This window comes from Bombina bombina, chromosome 3 (assembly GCF_027579735.1).
Source record: "Bombina bombina isolate aBomBom1 chromosome 3, aBomBom1.pri, whole genome shotgun sequence".
In the NCBI taxonomy this organism is placed as follows: Eukaryota; Metazoa; Chordata; class Amphibia; order Anura; family Bombinatoridae; genus Bombina; species Bombina bombina.
Window position 1 is genome coordinate 532,613,681 of NC_069501.1, and position 18,590 is coordinate 532,632,270.

Sequence of the window (18,590 nt, forward strand, 5' to 3'; positions counted from 1 at the left end):
TAACTTTGTATTTATTTTAGCTAGTTAGAATAGTTATTAAATAGTTATTAACTATTTAATAACTACCTAGCTAAAAAAAATAGAAAATTACCTGTAAAATAAATCCTAACATAAGTTACAATTAAACTTAACACTACACTATCATTACATTAATTAAATAAATTAACTACAAATAACTACAATTAAATACAATTACATAAACTAACTAAAGTACAAAAAATAAAAAAAGCTAAGTTACAAAAAATAAAAAAAATAAGTTACAAACATTTAAAAAAATATTACAACAATTTAAGCTAATTACACCTAATCTAAGCCCCCTAATAAAATAACAAAGCCCCCCAAAATAAAAAAAAATCCCTACCCTATTCTACATTAAAAAAGTTCAAAGCTCTTTTACCTTACCAGCCCTTAAAAGGGCCTTTTGTGGGGCATGCCCCAAAGAAAACTGCTCTTTTGCCTGTAAAAGAAAAATACAACCCCCCAACATTAAAACCCACCACCCACATACCCCTAATCTAACCCAAACCCCCCTTAAAAAAACCTAACACTACCCCCCTTAAGATCATCCTACCTTGAGTCGTCTTCACTTAGCCGAGCCACCGATGGAACCAAAGAGGAGATCTGGAGCGGCAGAAGTGATCCTCCAAGGGGCGCTGAAGAAGTCTTCCATCCGATGAAGTGATCCTCCAGGCGGCGCTGAAGAAGTCTTCCATCCAGGCGATGTCATCTTCCAAGCAGGGTCTTCAATCTTCTTTCTTCAGGATCCATCTTCATCCCGCCGACGCGGAACATCCTTCTTTCCCAACGGACTACCGACGAATGAAGGCTCCTTTAAGGGACGTCATCCAAGATGGCGTCCCTTCAATTCCGATTGGCTGATAGGATTCTATCAGCTAATCGGAATTAAGGTAGGAAAAATTTGATTGGCTGATCGGAACAGCCAATAGAATGCGAGCTCAATCTGATTGGCTGATTGGATCAGCCAATCGGATTGAACTTCAATCTGATTGGCTGATTCAATCAGCCAATCAGATTTTTCCTACCTTAATTCCGATTGGCTGATAGAATCCTATCAGCCAATCGGAATTGAAGGGACGCCATCTTGGATGACGTCCCTTAAAGGAGCCTTCATTCGTCGGTAGTCCGTCGGGAAAGAAGGATGTTCCGCGTCGGCGGGATGAAGATGGATCCTGAAGAAAGAAAATTGAAGACCCCGCTTGGAAGATGACATCGCCCGGATGGAAGACTTCTTCAGCGCCGCTTGGAAGATGACATCGCCCGGATGGAAGACTTCTTCAGCGCCGCCTGGAGGATCACTTCATTGGATGGAAGACTTCTTCAGCGCCCCTTGGAGGATCACTTCTGCCGCTCCGGATCTCCTCTTCGGTTCCATCGGTGGCTCGGCTGAGTGAAGACGACTCAAGGTAGGATGATCTTCAGGGGGGTAGTGTTAGGTTTTTTTAAGGGGGGTTTGTGTTAGATTAGGGGTAGGTGGGTGGTGGGTTTTAATGTTGGGGGGGTTGTATTTTTCTTTTACAGACAAAAGAGCAGTTTTCTTTGGGGCATGCCCCACAAAAGGCCCTTTTAAGGGCTGGTAAGGTAAAAGAGCTTTGAACTTTTTTAATGTAGAATAGGGTAGGGATTTTTTTTTATTTTGGGGGGCTTTGTTATTTTATTAGGGGGCTTAGATTAGGTGTAATTAGCTTAAAATTGTTGTAATATTTTTTTAAATGTTTGTAACTTATTTTTTTTATTTTTTGTAACTTAGCTTTTTTTATTTTTTGTACTTTAGTTAGTTTATGTAATTGTATTTAATTGTAGTTATTTGTAGTTAATTTATTTAATTAATGTAATGATAGTGTAGTGTTAGGTTTAATTGTATCTTAGGTTAGGATTTATTTTACAGGTAATTTTGTATTTCTTTTAGCTAGGTAGTTATTAAATAGTTAATAACTATTTAATAACTATTCTAACTAGCTAAAATAAATACAAAGTTACCTGTAAAATAAATATAAATCCTAAAATAGCTACAATGTAATTACTAATTACATTGTAGCTATCTTAGGGTTTATTTTACATGTAAGTATTTAGTTTTAAATAGAAATAATTTATTAAAGTATATAGTGTAGTGTTGTAACTTAGGTTAGGATTTATTTTACAGGTAAATTTCAGTTTATTTTAGCTAGGTAAGCTATTAAATAGTTAATAACTATTTAATAGCTATTGTACCTAGTTAAAATAAATTGAAATTTGTCTGTAAAATAAGAATAAATCCAAAGATAGCTACAATATAATTATTATTTATATTGTATCTATATTAGGGTTTATTTTAAAGGTAAGTATTTTGTTTTAAATATGATTAATTTAGTTAATAATAGAAAACAGAATTTATGCTTACCTGATAAATTACTTTCTCCAACGGTGTGTCCGGTCCACGGCGTCATCCTTACTTGTGGGAATATCTCTTCCCCAACAGGAAATGGCAAAGAGTCCCAGCAAAGCTGGCCATATAGTCCCTCCTAGGCTCCGCCCACCCCAGTCATTCGACCGACGGACAGGAGGAAAAAATAGGAGAAACCATATGGTGTCGTGGTGACTGTAGTTAGAGAAAATAATTCATCAGACCTGATTAAAAAAAACCAGGGCGGGCCGTGGACCGGACACACCGTTGGAGAAAGTAATTTATCAGGTAAGCATAAATTCTGTTTTCTCCAACATTGGTGTGTCCAGTCCACGGCGTCATCCTTACTTGTGGGAACCAATACCAAAGCTTTAGGACACGGATGAAGGGAGGGAGCAAATCACGTCACCTAAACGGAAGGCACCACGGCTTGCAAAACCTTTCTCCCAAAAATAGCCTCCGAAGAAGCAAAAGTATCAAATTTGTAAAATTTGGCAAAAGTGTGCAGTGAAGACCAAGTCGCTGCCTTACATATCTGATCAACAGAAGCCTCGTTCATGAAGGCCCATGTGGAAGCTACAGCCCTAGTGGAGTGAGCTGTGATTCTTTCAGGAGGCTGCCGTCCGGCAGTCTCATAAGCCAATCGGATGATGCTTTTAAGCCAAAAAGAAAGAGAGGTAGAAGTTGCTTTTTGACCTCTCCTTTTACCAGAATAGACGACAAACAGAGAAGAAGTTTGTCTGAAGTCTTTCGTAGCTTCTAAGTAGAACTTTAGAGCACGGACTACATCTAAATTGTGTAGCAAACGTTCCTTCTTTGAAACTGGATTCGGACACAAAGAAGGTACAACTATCTCCTGATTAATATTTTTGTTGGAAACAACCTTTGGTAAAAAACCAGGCTTAGTACGCAAAACAACCTTATCTGAATGGAACACCAGATAGGGTGGAGTACATTGTAGAGCAGATAGCTCAGAAACTCTTCTAGCAAAAGAAATAGCAACCAAAAACAAAACTTTCCAAGATAACAACTTAATATCTACGGAATGTAAAGGTTCAAACGGAACCCCTTGAAGAACTGAAAGAACTAGATTTAAACTCCAGGGAGGAGTCAAAGGTCTGTAAACAGGCTTGATCCGAACCAAAGCCTGAACAAATGCTTGAACATCTGGCACAACTGCCAGTCGTTTGTGTAGTAGGACAGATAAAGCAGAAATCTGTCCCTTTAGAGAACTTGCAGATAATCCTTTATCCAAACCTTCTTGTAGAAAGGAAAGAATCCTAGGAATCTTTATCTTATTCCATGGGAATCCCTTGGATTCACACCAGCAGATATATCTTTTCCATATTTTATGGTAAATCTTTCTAGTTACCGGTTTTCTGGCTTGAACCAGAGTATCTATCAAGCGTTCAATCTCCAAGCCGTCAGCTGGAGGGAGACCAGATTTGGATGTTCGAATGGACCCTGAACAAGAAGGTCCTGTCTCAAAGGTAGCTTCCATGGTGGAACCGATGACATATTCACCAGGTCTGCATACCAAGTCCTGCGTGGCCACGCAGGAGCTATCAAGATCACCGAGGCCCTCTCCTGTTTGATCCTGGCTACCAGCCTGGGAATGAGAGGAAACGGTGGAAACACATAAGCTAGGTTGAAGGTCCAAGGTGCTACTAGTGCATCCACTAGAGTTGCCTTGGGATCCCTGGATCTGGACCCGTAGCAAGGAACCTTGAAGTTCTGACGAGACGCCATCAGATCCATATCTGGAATGCCCCATAGTTGCATCAACTGAGCAAAGATCTCCGGGTGGAGTTCCCACTCCCCCAGATGGAATGTCTGACGACTCAAATAATCCGCTTCCCAGTTTTCCACACCTGGAATGTGGATCGCAGATAGGTGGCAGGAGTGATTCTCCGCCCATTGTATTATTTTGGTCACTTCTTTCATCGCCAGGGAACTCCTTGTTCCTCCCTGATGATTGAGATACGCAACAGTCGTCATGTTGTCTGATTGGAATCTTATGAATCTGGCCTTTGCTAGCTGAGGCCAAGCCCTGAGAGCATTGAATATCGCTCTTAGTTCCAGAATGTTTATCGGGAGAAGAGACTCTTCCCGAGACCACAGTCCCTGAGCTTTCAGGGATTCCCAGACCGCGCCCCAGCCCACTAGGCTGGCGTCGGTCGTGACGATGACCCACTCTGGACTGCGGAAGCTCATTCCCTGGGATAGGTGATCCTGGGTTAGCCACCAACGGAGTGAGTCTCTGGTCTTCTGATCTACTTGAATCACTGGAGACAAGTCTGTATAGTCCCCATTCCACTGTTTCAGCATGCACAGTTGTAATGGTCTTAGATGAATTCGCGCAAAAGGAACTATGTCCATTGCTGCAACCATCAATCCTACTACTTCCATGCACTGAGCTACGGAAGGACGAGGAATAGAATGAAGAACTTGACAAGCGTTTAGAAGTTTTGACTTTCTGACTTCTGTCAAGAAAATCCTCATTTCTAAGGAATCTATTATTGTTCCCAAGAAGGGAACTCTTGTCGACGGAGACAGGGAACTTTTTTCTATGTTCACCTTCCATCCGTGAGATCTGAGAAAGGCCAGAACGATGTCTGAGTGAGCCTTTGCCTTTGAAAGAGACGACGCTTGTACTAGAATGTCGTCCAAGTACGGTACTACTGCAATGCCCCATGGTCTTAGAACCGCTAGAAGGGATCCGAGCACCTTTGAGAAAATCCTTGGAGCAGTGGCTAACCCGAATGGGAGGGCCACAAACTGGTAATGTTTGTCCAGAAAGGCGAACCTTAGGAACTGATGATGTTCTTTGCGGATAGGAATATGTAGATACGCATCCTTTAGATCCACAGTAGTCATAAATTGACCTTTCTGAATTGTGGGTAGAATCGTTCGAATGGTTTCCATCTTGAACGATGGTACTCTGAGAAATTTGTTTAGGATCTTTAGATCCAGGATTGGTCTGAAAGTTCCCTCTTTTTTGGGAACCACAAACAGATTTGAGTAAAATCCCATTCCTTGTTCCGCCGTTGGAACTGGGTGTATCACTCCCATCTTTAACAGATCTTCTACACAATGTAAGAATGCCTGTCTCTTTATTTGGTTTGAGGATAAGTGAGACATGTGGAACCTTCCCCTTGGGGGTAGTTCCTTGAATTCCAGAAGATAACCCTGAGAAACTATTTCTAGCGTCCAGGGATCCTGAACATCTCTTGCCCAAGCCTGAGCAAAGAGAGAGAGTCTGCCCCCCACTAGATCCGGTCCCGGATCGGGGGCTACTCCTTCATGCTGTTTTGTTAGCAGCGGCAGGCTTCTTGGCCTGCTTACCCTTGTTCCAGCCTTGCATCGGTTTCCAGGCTGGTTTGGTCTGTGAGGTATTACCCTCTTGTTTAGAGGATGCAGAATTAGAGCCCGGTCCGTTCCTGAAATTACGAAAGGAACGAAAATTAGACTTATTCTTGGATTTGAAAGGCCTATCTTGTGGGAGGGCGTGGCCCTTTCCCCCAGTGATGTCTGAGATAATCTCTTTCAATTCTGGCCCGAAGAGAGTTTTACCCTTGAAGGGGATATTAAGCAATTTTGTCTTGGATGATACATCCGCTGACCAAGACTTTAACCAAAGCGCTCTGTGCGCCACAATTGCAAACCCTGAATTTTTCGCCGCTAATCTAGCTATTTGCAAAGCGGCATCTAAAATAAAAGAGTTAGCCAACTTAAGTGCGTGAACTCTGTCCATAACCTCCTCATATGGAGTCTCTCTACTGAGCGACTTTTCTAGTTCCTCGAACCAGAACCACGCCGCTGTAGTGACAGGAACAATGCACAAAATGGGTTGAAGAAGGTAACCTTGCTGTACAAAAATCTTTTTAAGCAAACCCTCCAATTTTTTATCCATAGGATCTTTGAAAGCAGAATTATCCTCGATAGGAATAGTAGTGCGCTTGTTTAGAGTAGAAACTGCCCCCTCGACCTTAGGGACTGTCTGCCATAAGTCCTTTCTGGGGTCGACCATAGGAAATAATTTCTTAAATATAGGAGGGGGAACAAAAGGTATGCCGGGCTTCTCCCATTCCTTATTCACTATGTCCGCCACCCGCTTGGGTATAGGAAAAGCGTCGGGGTGCACCGGAACCTCTAGGAACTTGTCCATCTTGCATAATTTTTCTGGAATGACCAGGTTGTCACAATCATCCAGAGTAGATAACACCTCCTTAAGCAGTGCGCGGAGATGTTCTAATTTAAATTTAAATGTCACAACATCAGGTTCAGCCTGTTGGGGAAATTTCGGATTCAGGAAAAATTTCCCATCTGACAAAACCTCCCTCATGGCCCCTTCAGATTGGTGTGAGGGTATGACAGAACAATTATCATCAGCGCCCTCCTGCTCTTCAGTGTTTAAAACAGAGCAATCGCGCTTTCTCTGATATGCAGGCATTTTGGATAAAATTACATAATTTATGCTTACCTGATAAATTCCTTTCTCCTGTAGTGTAGTCAGTCCACGGGTCATCCATTACTTATGGGATATTAACTCCTCCCCAACAGGAAGTGCAAGAGGATCACCCAAGCAGAGCTGCTATATAGCTCCTCCCCTCTACGTCACACCCAGTCATTCGACCGAAAACCAAACGAGAAAGGAGAAACTATAGGGTGCAGTGGTGACTGGAGTATAATTTAAAATTTAGACCTGCCATAAAAAACAGGGCGGGCCGTGGGCTGACTACACTACAGGAGAAAGGAATTTATCAGGTAAGCATAAATTATGTTTTCTTCTGTTAAGTGTAGTCAGTCCACGGGTCATCCATTACTTATGGGATACCAATACCAAAGCTAAAGTACACGGATGACGGGAGGGACAGGCAGGATCTTTATACGGAAGGAACCACTGCCTGAAGAACCTTTCTCCCAAAAACAGCCTCCGAAGAAGCAAAAGTGTCAAATTTGTAAAATTTGGAAAAAGTATGAAGAGAAGACCAAGTTGCAGCCTTGCAAATCTGTTCAACAGAGGCCTCATTCTTAAAGGCCCAAGTGGAAGCCACAGCTCTAGTAGAATGAGCTGTAATCCTTTCAGGAGGTTGCTGTCCAGCAGTCTCATAGGCAAAACGTATTATGCTACGAAGCCAAAAGGATAGAGAGGTAGCAGATGCTTTTTGACCTCTCCTCTGTCCAGAATAAACGACAAACAGGGAAGAAGTTTGGCGAAAATCTTTAGTTGCCTGTAAATAAAATTTCAGGGCACGGACTACGTCTAGATTGTGCAGAAGTCGTTCCTTCTTTGAAGAAGGGTTAGGGCACAATGATGGAACAACAATCTCTTGATTGATATTCTTGTTAGTGACTACCTTAGGTAAGAACCCAGGTTTAGTACGCAGAACTACCTTATCTGAATGAAAAATCAGATAAGGAGAATCACAATGTAAGGCTGATAACTCAGAGACTCTACGAGCCGAGGAAATAGCCATTAAAAACAGAACTTTCCAAGATAACAGCTTGAGATCAATGGAATGAAGGGGTTCAAACGGAACCCCCTGTAAAACGTTAAGAACTAAGTTTAAGCTCCACGGTGGAGCTACAGTCTTAAACACAGGCTTAATCCTAGTCAAAGCCTGACAAAAAGCCTGAACGTCTGGAACTTCTGACAGACGTTTGTGTAAAAGGATGGACAGAGCTGAGATCTGTCCCTTTAAGGAACTTGCAGATAAACCCTTTTCTAAACCTTCTTGTAGAAAAGACAATATCCTAGGAATCCTAACCTTACTCCATGAGTAACTCTTGGATTCGCACCAGTGTAAGTATTTACGCCATATCTTATGGTAAATCTTCCTGGTAACAGGTTTCCTAGCCTGTATTAAGGTATCAATTACTGACTCCGAAAATCCACGCTTTGATAAAATCAAGCGTTCAATTTCCATGCAGTCAGCTTCAGAGAAATTAGATTTTGATGTTTGAAAGGACCCTGAATTAGAAGGTCCTGTCTCAGAGGCAGAGACCAAGGTGGACAGGATGACATGTCCACTAGATCTGCATACCAGGTCCTGCGTGGCCACGCAGGCGCTATTAGAATCACCAATGCTTTCTCCTGTTTGATCCTGGCAATCAAACGAGGAAGCATCGGGAAGGGTGGAAACACATAAGCCATCCTGAAGGTCCAAGGTGCTGTCAAAGCATCTATCAGGACCGCTCCCGGGTCCCTGGACCTGGACCCGTAACAAGGAAGCTTGGCGTTCTGGCGAGACGCCATGAGATCCATATCTGGCTTGCCCCAACGTCGAAGTATTTGGGCAAAGACCTCCGGATGAAGTTCCCACTCCCCCGGATGAAAAGTCTGGCGACTTAGGAAATCCGCCTCCCAGTTCTCCATGCCTGGGATGTGGATCGCTGACAGGTGGCAAGAGTGAGACTCTGCCCAGCGAATTATCTTTGATACTTCCATCATCGCTAGGGAACTCCTTGTCCCTCCCTGATGGTTGATGTAAGCCACAGTCGTGATGTTGTCCGACTGAAACCTGATGAACCTCAGAGTTGCTAACTGAGGCCAAGCCAGAAGGGCATTGAGAACTGCTCTCAATTCCAGAATGTTTATTGGAAGGAGACTCTCCTCTTGAGTCCACGATCCCTGAGCCTTCAGGGAATTCCAGACAGCGCCCCAACCTAGTAAGCTGGCGTCTGTTGTTACAATTGTCCAGTCTGGCCTGCTGAAGGGCATCCCCCTGGACAGATGTGGCCGAGAAAGCCACCATAGAAGAGAATCTCTGGTCTCTTGATCCAGATTCAGCGTAGGGGACAAATCTGAGTAATCCCCATTCCACTGACTTAGCATGCACAATTGCAGCGGTCTGAGATGCAGGCGTGCAAAAGGAACTATGTCCATTGCCGCTACCATTAAGCCGATTACCTCCATGCATTGAGCCACTGACGGGTGTTGAATGGAATGAAGGACACGGCAAGCATTTAGAAGCTTTGTTAACCAGTCCTCTGTCAGGTAAATTTTCATTTCTACAGAATCTATAAGAGTCCCCAAGAAGGGAACTCTTGTGAGTGGTAAGAGAGAACTCTTCTCCTCGTTCACTTTCCACCCATGCGACCTTAGAAATGCCAGCACTAACTCTGTATGAGACTTGGCAGTTTGGAAGCTTGACGCTTGTATCAGAATGTCGTCTAGGTACGGAGCTACCGAAATTCCTCGCGGTCTTAGTACCGCCAGAAGAGAGCCCAGAACCTTTGTAAAGATTCTTGGAGCCGTAGCCAACCCGAAGGGAAGAGCTACAAACTGGTAATGCCTGTCTAGGAAGGCAAACCTTAGATACCGGTAATGTTCTTTGTGAATCGGTATGTGAAGGTAAGCATCCTTTAAATCCACTGTGGTCATGTACTGACCTCTTTGGATCATGGGTAAGATTGTCCGAATAGTTTCCATTTTGAACGATGGAACTCTTAGGAATTTGTTTAGGATCTTTAAATCCAATATTGGTCTGAAGGTTCCCTCTTTTTTGGGAACCACAAACAGATTTGAGTAAAACCCTTGTCCGTGTTCCGACCGCGGAACTGGGTGGATCACTCCCATTAGTAAAAGGTCTTGTACACAGCGTAGAAACGCCTCTTTCTTTATCTGGTTTGTTGACAACCTTGAAAGGTGAAATCTCCCTTGTGGAGGAGAAGCTTTGAAGTCCAGAAGATATCCCTGAGATATGATCTCCAACGCCCAGGGATCCTGGACATCTCTTGCCCAAGCCTGGGCGAAGAGAGAGAGTCTGCCCCCCACTAGATCCGTTTCCGGATCGGGGGCCCTCACTTCATGCTGTCTTAGGGGCAGCAGCAGGTTTTCTGGCCTGCTTGCCCTTGTTCCAGGTCTGGTTAGGTTTCCAGCCTTGTCTGTAGCGAGCAACAGCTCCTTCCTGTTTTGGAGCAGAGGAAGTTGATGCTGCTCCTGCCTTGAAGTTACGAAAGGCACAAAAATTAGACTGTCTAGCCCTAGGTTTGGCTCTGTCTTGAGGCAGGGCATGGCCTTTACCTCCCGTAATATCAGCGATAATTTCTTTCAAACCGGGCCCGAATAAAGTCTGCCCCTTGAAAGGTATGTTAAGTAATTTAGATTTAGAAGTTACATCAGCTGACCAGGATTTTAGCCACAGCGCTCTGCGTGCCTGAATGGCGAATCCGGAATTCTTAGCCGTAAGTTTAGTTAAATGTACTACGGCATCAGAAATAAATGAATTAGCTAGCTTAAGGGTTTTAAGCTTGTGTGTAATCTCATCTAATGGCGCTGAGTCAAGGGTCTCTTCCAGAGACTCAAACCAAAATGCTGCCGCAGCCGTGACAGGCGCAATGCATGCAAGGGGTTGCAATATAAAACCTTGTTGAACAAACATTTTCTTAAGGTAACCCTCTAACTTTTTATCCATTGGATCTGAAAAGGCACAGCTATCCTCCACCGGGATAGTGGTACGCTTAGCTAAAGTAGAAACTGCTCCCTCCACCTTAGGGACCATTTGCCATAAGTCCCGTGTGGTGGCGTCTATTGGAAACATTTTTCTGAATATAGGAGGGGGTGAGAAAGGCACACCGGGTCTATCCCACTCCTTAGTAACAATTTCAGTAAGTCTCTTAGGTATAGGAAAAACGTCAGTACTCGTCGGTACCGCAAAATATTTATCCAACCTACACATTTTCTCTGGGATTGCAACTGTGTTACAATCATTCAGAGCCGCTAACACCTCCCCTAGCAATACACGGAGGTTTTCCAGCTTAAACTTAAAATTTGAAATGTCTGAATCCAGTTTATTTGGATCAGATCCGTCACCCGCAGAATGAAGCTCTCCGTCCTCATGTTCTGCAAATTGTGACGCAGTATCAGACATGGCCCTAGCATTATCAGCGCACTCTGTTCTCACCCCAGAGTGATCTCGTTTACCCCTAAGTTCTGGCAATTGTGATTTGTAATGGCCGCCCTGATGTACTTGGCGTTACAATATCACGCACCTCCTGAGCGGGAGATGCAGGTACTGACACGTGAGGCAAGTTAGTCGGCATAACTTCCTCCTCGTTGTCTGGTGAATGTTGCTTAACATGTACAGATTGACTTTTATTTAAAGTAGCATCAATGCAATTAGTACATAAATTTCTATTGGGCTCCACCTTGGCTTTTGAACATATTGCACAAAGAGATTCCTCTGTGTCAGACATGTTTAACAAACTAGCAATTAGACTAGCAAGCTTGGAAATACTTTTCAACTAAATTTACAAGCAATATGCAAAACGTTACTGTGCCTTTAAGAAGCACAGAAAAACTGTCACGGTTGAATAACAATGAACCGGATTAGGTATAGAAACCAAATTTTCACAGTAAAAGCATAAATTTAGCAAAGGATTGCACACATTAGCAATGGATGATTAACCCTTAATATCAGAAAAAACGTATAACAATTGAAAATATAAGCGTTTTTATCACAGTCAAAGCACAGTCTCACAGGTCTGCTGTGAGTGATTACCTCCCTCAAAACTAGTTTTGAAGACCCCTGAGCTCTGTGGAGACGTCCTGGATCATGCAGGGAGAAAAAGGTAGACTGTGACTGAATTTCTGATGCGTAGTAAAAGCGCCAAAATAGGCCCCTCCCACTCACAATACAACAGTGAGGGAAGCTCAGCAAACTGTTTTAATTTAAAACAAACGACAGCCATGTGGAAAATAACGCCCAAAACATTTTTCACCAAGTACCTCAGATAATTAAACGATTTAACATGCCAGCAAACGTTTAAAATCTAATTCATGAAATGTCATTAAAAGCCTGCTGCTAGTCGTTCACACTGCAAGTTAGGCTAAAAGTTATATGCATACAGTATTTTCCCAGTGAAGTGCCATTCCCCAGAAATACTTAAGTGTAAACATACATACATATCAGCCTGATACCAGTTGCTACTACTGCATTTAAGGCTGTACTTACATTATATCGGTATTAGCAGTATTTTCTCAGTCAATTCCATTCCTTAGAAAATAATATACTGCAACATACCTCTTTGCAGGTGAACCTGCCCGCTGTCCCCTGATCTGAAGTTACCTCGCTCCTCAGAATGGCCGAGAACAGCAAATGGATCTTAGTTACGTCCGCTAAGATCATACAAAAAACTCAGGTAGATTCTTCTTCAAATTCTGCCTGAGAAGAAAAACAACACACTCCGGTGCCGTTTAAAATAACAAACTTTTGATTGAAGATATAAAAACTAAGTTTAATCACCACAGTCCTCTCACACATCCTATCTATTAGTTGGGTGCAAGAGAATGACTGGGTGTGACGTAGAGGGGAGGAGCTATATAGCAGCTCTGCTTGGGTGATCCTCTTGCACTTCCTGTTGGGGAGGAGTTAATATCCCATAAGTAATGGATGACCCGTGGACTGACTACACTTAACAGGAGAAATTTGCTATGGAGTTATCCATTACAGCCGTCAATTGTTGCATGGTAATAAGATTGGTGCGCTAGAAGTACTAGGGGCCTCCTGCGTGGGCAAAACTGGTGTAGACACAGAAGGAGATGATGTAGAACCATGTCTACTCCCTTCATCTGATGAATCATCTTGGGCAACTTCATTATCTGCGACAGTACTGTCCTTACTTTGTTTGGACGCTTTAGCACAATTATCACATAATTTAGAAGGGGGAGACACATTGACTTTCATACATATAGAACATAGCTTATCTGAAGGCACAGACATGTTAAACAGGCTTAAACTTGTCAGTAAAACACAAAAACCGTTTTAAATCAAAACCGTTACTGTCTCTTTAAATTTTAAACAGAGCACACTTTATTACTGAATATGTGAAAAAATATGAAGGAATTGTTCAAAATGTACCAAAATTTCACCACAGTGTCTTAAAGCATTGAAAGTATTGCACACCAACTTTCAGAGCTTTAACCCTTAAAATAATGAAACCGGAGCCAGTTACAGTTTTAACTCCTCTACAGTCCCAGCTACAGCCTTTGCTGCGACTCTACCAAACCCAGAGGGGAATACGATACCAAATGACGCCTTCTAGGAACTTTTTCAACTATTTTCAGGTCCTCACACATGCATCTGCAAGTCTTGCTCTCAAAAACAACTGCGCAGTAATGGCGCGAAAATGAGGCTCAGCCTACAACTGGGAAGGCCCTTCCTGACTGGAAAAGGTGTCTAACATAGTGCCTGACGTTAAAAAACGTTCCCCAAGTTTATAAATGTGAAATACCAGCATAAACATGTATAAAATGCCCAAATAAAGCAATCGAATTTGCCCATAAAAGTGTCTACCAGTTTTATAGCCCATATTAAGCCCTTTATTCTGCTTGAGACTAAGAAAATGGCTTACCGGTCCCCATGAGGGGAAATGACAGCCTTCCAGCATTACACAGTCTTGTTAGAAATATGGCTAGTCATACCTTAAGCAGAAAAGTCTGCTGTTTCCCCCAACTGAAGTTACTTCATCTCAACAGTCCTATGTGGAAACAGCAAAGGATTTTAGTTACTGTCTGCTAAAATCATCTTCCTCTCACAAACAGAATTCTTCATCTCTTTCTGTTTCAGAGTAAATAGTACATACCAGCACTATTTTAAAATAACAAACTCTTGATAGTAGAATAAAAAACTACAACTAAACACCACATACTCTTAACCATCTCCGTGGAGATGTTGCCTGTGCAACGGCAAAGAGAATGACTGGGGTGGGCGGAGCCTAGGAGGGACTATATGGCCAGCTTTGCTGGGACTCTTTGCCATTTCCTGTTGGGGAAGAGATATTCCCACAAGTAAGGATGACGCCGTGGACCGGACACACCAATGTTGGAGAAATATTATTTAGATTTATTTAATTAATATTTAAGTTAGGGGGGTGTTAGGGTTAGACTTAGGTTTAGGGGTTAATAATTTTATTACAGTGGCGGTGGTGTAGGGGGGCAGGATAGGGGTTAATAAATGTATTATAGGTGTAGGGGGGGCAGATTAGGGGTTAATAAGTTTAATATAGGTTGCGGCAGGGTCTGGGAGCGGCGGTTTAGGGGTTAAACTATTTATTTAGTTGCGGCGAGGTCCGGGATCGGCAGGATAGGGGTTAATAACTTTATTATAGAGGGCGGCGGTATAGGGGGGGCAGGATAGGGGTTACTAGGTATAATGTAGGTTGTGGCAGTGTCTGGGAGCGGCGGTTTAGGGGTTAATACATTTATTATAGTTGCGGCGGGGTCAGGGAGCGGCGGTTTAGGGGTTAATATGTATAGAGTAGCTTGCGGTGGGCTCCGGGGGGTGGCGGTTTAGGGGTTAATCAGTTTATTATAGCTTGCGGTGGGCTCCAGGAGTGGCAGTTTAGGGGGTAATAACTTTATTTAGTTGCGGCAGTGTAGGGGGGGACAGCTTAGGGGTGTTTAGACTCGGGGTACATGTTAGGGTGTTAGGTGTAGACAGCTCCCATAGAAATCAATGGGATGTCTGGCAGCAGCGAACTTGTACTTTCGCTATGGTCAGACTCCCATTGATTCCTATGGGATCCGCCGCCTCCAGGGCGGTGGATTGAAAACCAGGTACGCTGGGCCGGAAAAGTGCCGAGCGTACCTGCTAGTTTTCTGATAACTAGCAAAAGTAGTCAGATTGTGCTGCACTTGTGTGCGGAACATCTGGAGTGACGTAAGAATCGATCTGTGTCGGACTGAGTCCGGCGGATCGAAGCTTACGTTACAAAATTCTACTTTTGCCGGTCTCTAGCCTTTGATAACTAAGGCGAATCAGCCTCGCCACAAATACGCTGCGTAATTCCAGCGTATTTGAGGTTGACGGCTTGATAACTACCCCCCAATCTCCTTACCCTCTCCTACTAGTTTTTGCCTGTGTGCAATCAATAGGTCTATAAGGCTAAAAGAGCAGTCATTAAGTATTTTATGCAATTTTTCTAACAATTCTAAATCATTTTTGAAGGAACAATGATTAAACACCCTAAGACCTCTCGGGATCTGTTTCTTTTCTTTATATTTGGTCAAAGAATCTATATCCCATCAATGTCTATGCTCCATTTTGATGAGATCCTCTAACTTAGAGAAGAGGTTCCCAATGGATTTAATCTGAGTGGGATCTGGTGTGTTTTCAATAGATGGGCCATTGGTGTAACATGAATTCCTTCTAGCAGTTCTTTCTATAGTGGAAAGCATTGTAGAAAACAATAATAGTAATAGCAATAAAAATGTCAGGGCAACAGCAGCACCCCTATATACACTAACAAAAGTGATAAAAAAACTATTACACAGGAGAGGCTATCAGTAATACACTCCTAATAGGGGGCGCTAGAGATGAAAAACAACCTGTAAAATAATAACAATATATGTGAATGATATGCAGATATGTTCGTGACAATTAAATATAAATGTGTACAGTTCTTGAAGTAAGGACCTTTCTGGATTAATGTCCAAATGTGCAAAATAGTGGAGCAGTTTGTTATCAAAAAAGTAAATTCATCCACTATGGGAACAGAACGGTCACAGATGTGTGGCAGCACTCTCCTCACACCTCAATGTCGGGTGATCTAAAGCAGGAAGTAGAGAGACAAAAAAGAGGCGCCTGTGTGTATCAATAGCAAACTATCGCCTAGATTTAGAGTTTTGTCGGTAAAAAGCCGCGTAGCTAACGCTGCTTTTTTTCCCAACGCACCCTTCCAACAACGCTGGTATTTAGAGTTGTCTGAGGGGCTGTGTTAGGCTCAAAAAAGGGTGTGTTGGGCCTAATTTAGCTCCACTTCAACCCTCATACCAGCATTGCTTACGGTAGCGGTAAGCTGGGAAAACGTGCTTGTGCACGATATCCCCATAGGAAACAATGGGGCAGTTTTGGCTGAAAAAAAACCTAACAACTGCAAAAAAAGCAGCGTTCAGCTCCTAACGCAGCCCCATTGTTTCCTATGGGGAAACACTCTCTAAGTCTGCACCTAACACCCTAACATGTACCCAGAGTCTAAACACCCTTAACCTTACACTTATTAACCCCTAATCTGCCGCCCCCGCTATCGCTGACCCCTGCATTATATTTATTAACCCCTAATCTGCCCCCCAACGTCACCGCTACCTTACCTTCACTTATTAACCCCTATTCTGCCGACCGGATCTCGCCGCCACTATAATAAATGTATTAACCCCTAAACCGCCGCACTCCCACCTCGCAAACACTAGAATAAATTTTATTAACCCCTAATCTCCCGCCCGCACCGTCGCCGCTACTATAATAAAGTTATTAACCCCTAAACCTAACTCTAACCCTAACACCCCCCAACATAAATATAATTTATATTAAACGAAATAATATTGCTAGAATTATCTAAATTATTCCTATTTAAAACTAAATACTTACCTATAAAATAAACCCTAATATAGCTACAATATAACTAATAGTTACATTGTAGCTATTTTAGGATTTATATTTATTTTACAGGCAACTTTGTATTTATTTTAACTAGGTACAATAGCTGTTAAATAGTTATTAACTATTTAATAGCTACCTAGTTAAAATAAATACAAAATTACCTGTAAAATAAATCCTAACATAAGTTACAATTAAACTTAACACTACACTATCATTAAATTAATTAAATAAATTGCCTACAATTACCTAAAATAAAATACAATAAAATAAACTATTCTATAATACAAAAAAAAAACCCCACTAAACTACAAAAAATAAAAAAGAATTACAAGCAGTATAAACTAATTACACCTAATCTAAGCCCCCTAATAAAATAAAAAAGTCCCCCAAAATAAAAAATTCCCTTCCCTATTCTAAAATACAAAAGTAATCAGCTCTTTTACCAGCTTTTTGCGGGGCCTTGCCCCAAAGTAATCAGCTCTTTTGCCTCAAAATAAAATACAATACCCCCCCAACATTACAACCCACCACCCACATACCCCTACTCTAACCCACCCAAACCCCCCTTAAAAAAACCTATCGCTAACCCCCTGAAGATCATGCTACCTTGAGTCGTCTTCACTCAGCCGAGCCGAATTCTTCATCCAAGGTGCGCAGAGGAGGTCCATCATCCGGTAGAAGTCTTCATCCAAGCGGGGCAAGAAGAGGTCCTTCATCCGGTAGATCAGCCAATAGAAAGCGAGTTCAATACGATTGGCTGATTGGATCAGCCAATTGGATTGAACTTCAATCTGATTGGCTGATTGCATCAGCCAATCAGATTTTTTCTACCTTAATTCCGATTGGCTGATAGAATTCTATCAGCCAATCGGAATTGAAGGGACGCCATCTTGGATGACGTCCCTTAAAGGAACCTTCATTCGTCGTTAGTCGGTCGGCAGAAGAGGATGGCTCCGCGTCGACTCCTTTGAAGATGGCTCCGCTCCGGATGGATGAAGATTGAAGACGCCGCCTGGATGAACACTTCTACCGGATGAAGGACCTCTTCTTGCCCCGCTTGGATGAAGACTTCTACCAGATGATGGACCTCCTCTGCGCACCTTGGATGAAGAATTCGGATCAGCTGAGTGAAGACGACTCAAGGTAGGATGATCTTCAGGGGGTTAGCGATAGGTTTCTTTAAGGGGGGTTTGGGTGGGTTAGAATAGGGGTATGTGGGTGGTGGATTGTAATGTTGGGGGGGGGAGTATTGTATTTTATTTTCAGGCAAAAGGGCTGATTACTTTGGGGCAAGGCCCCGCAAAAAGCCCTTTTAAGGGCTGGTAAAAAAGCTGAATACTTTTGTATTTTAGAATAGGGTAGGGAATTTTTTATTTTGGGGGGCTTTTTTTATTTTATTAGGGGGCTTAGATTAGGTGTAATTAGTTTAAACTGCTTGTAATTCTTTTTTATTTTTTGTAATTTAGTGGGGGGGTTTTGTATTATAGAATAGTTTATTTTCTTGTATTTTATTTTAGGTAATTGTAGGTAATTTATTTAATTAATTGAATGATAGTGTAGTGTTAGGTGTAACTTAGGTTAGGATTTATTTTACAGGTAATTTTGTATTTATTTTAACTAGGTAGCTATTAAATAGTTAATAACTATTTAATAGCTATTGTACCTAGTTAAAATAAATACAAAGTTGCCTGTAAAATAAATATAAATCCTAAAATAGCTACAATGTAACTATTAGTTATATTGTGGCTATATTAGGGTTTATTTTATAGGTAAGTATTTAGTTTTAAATAGGAATAATTTAGATA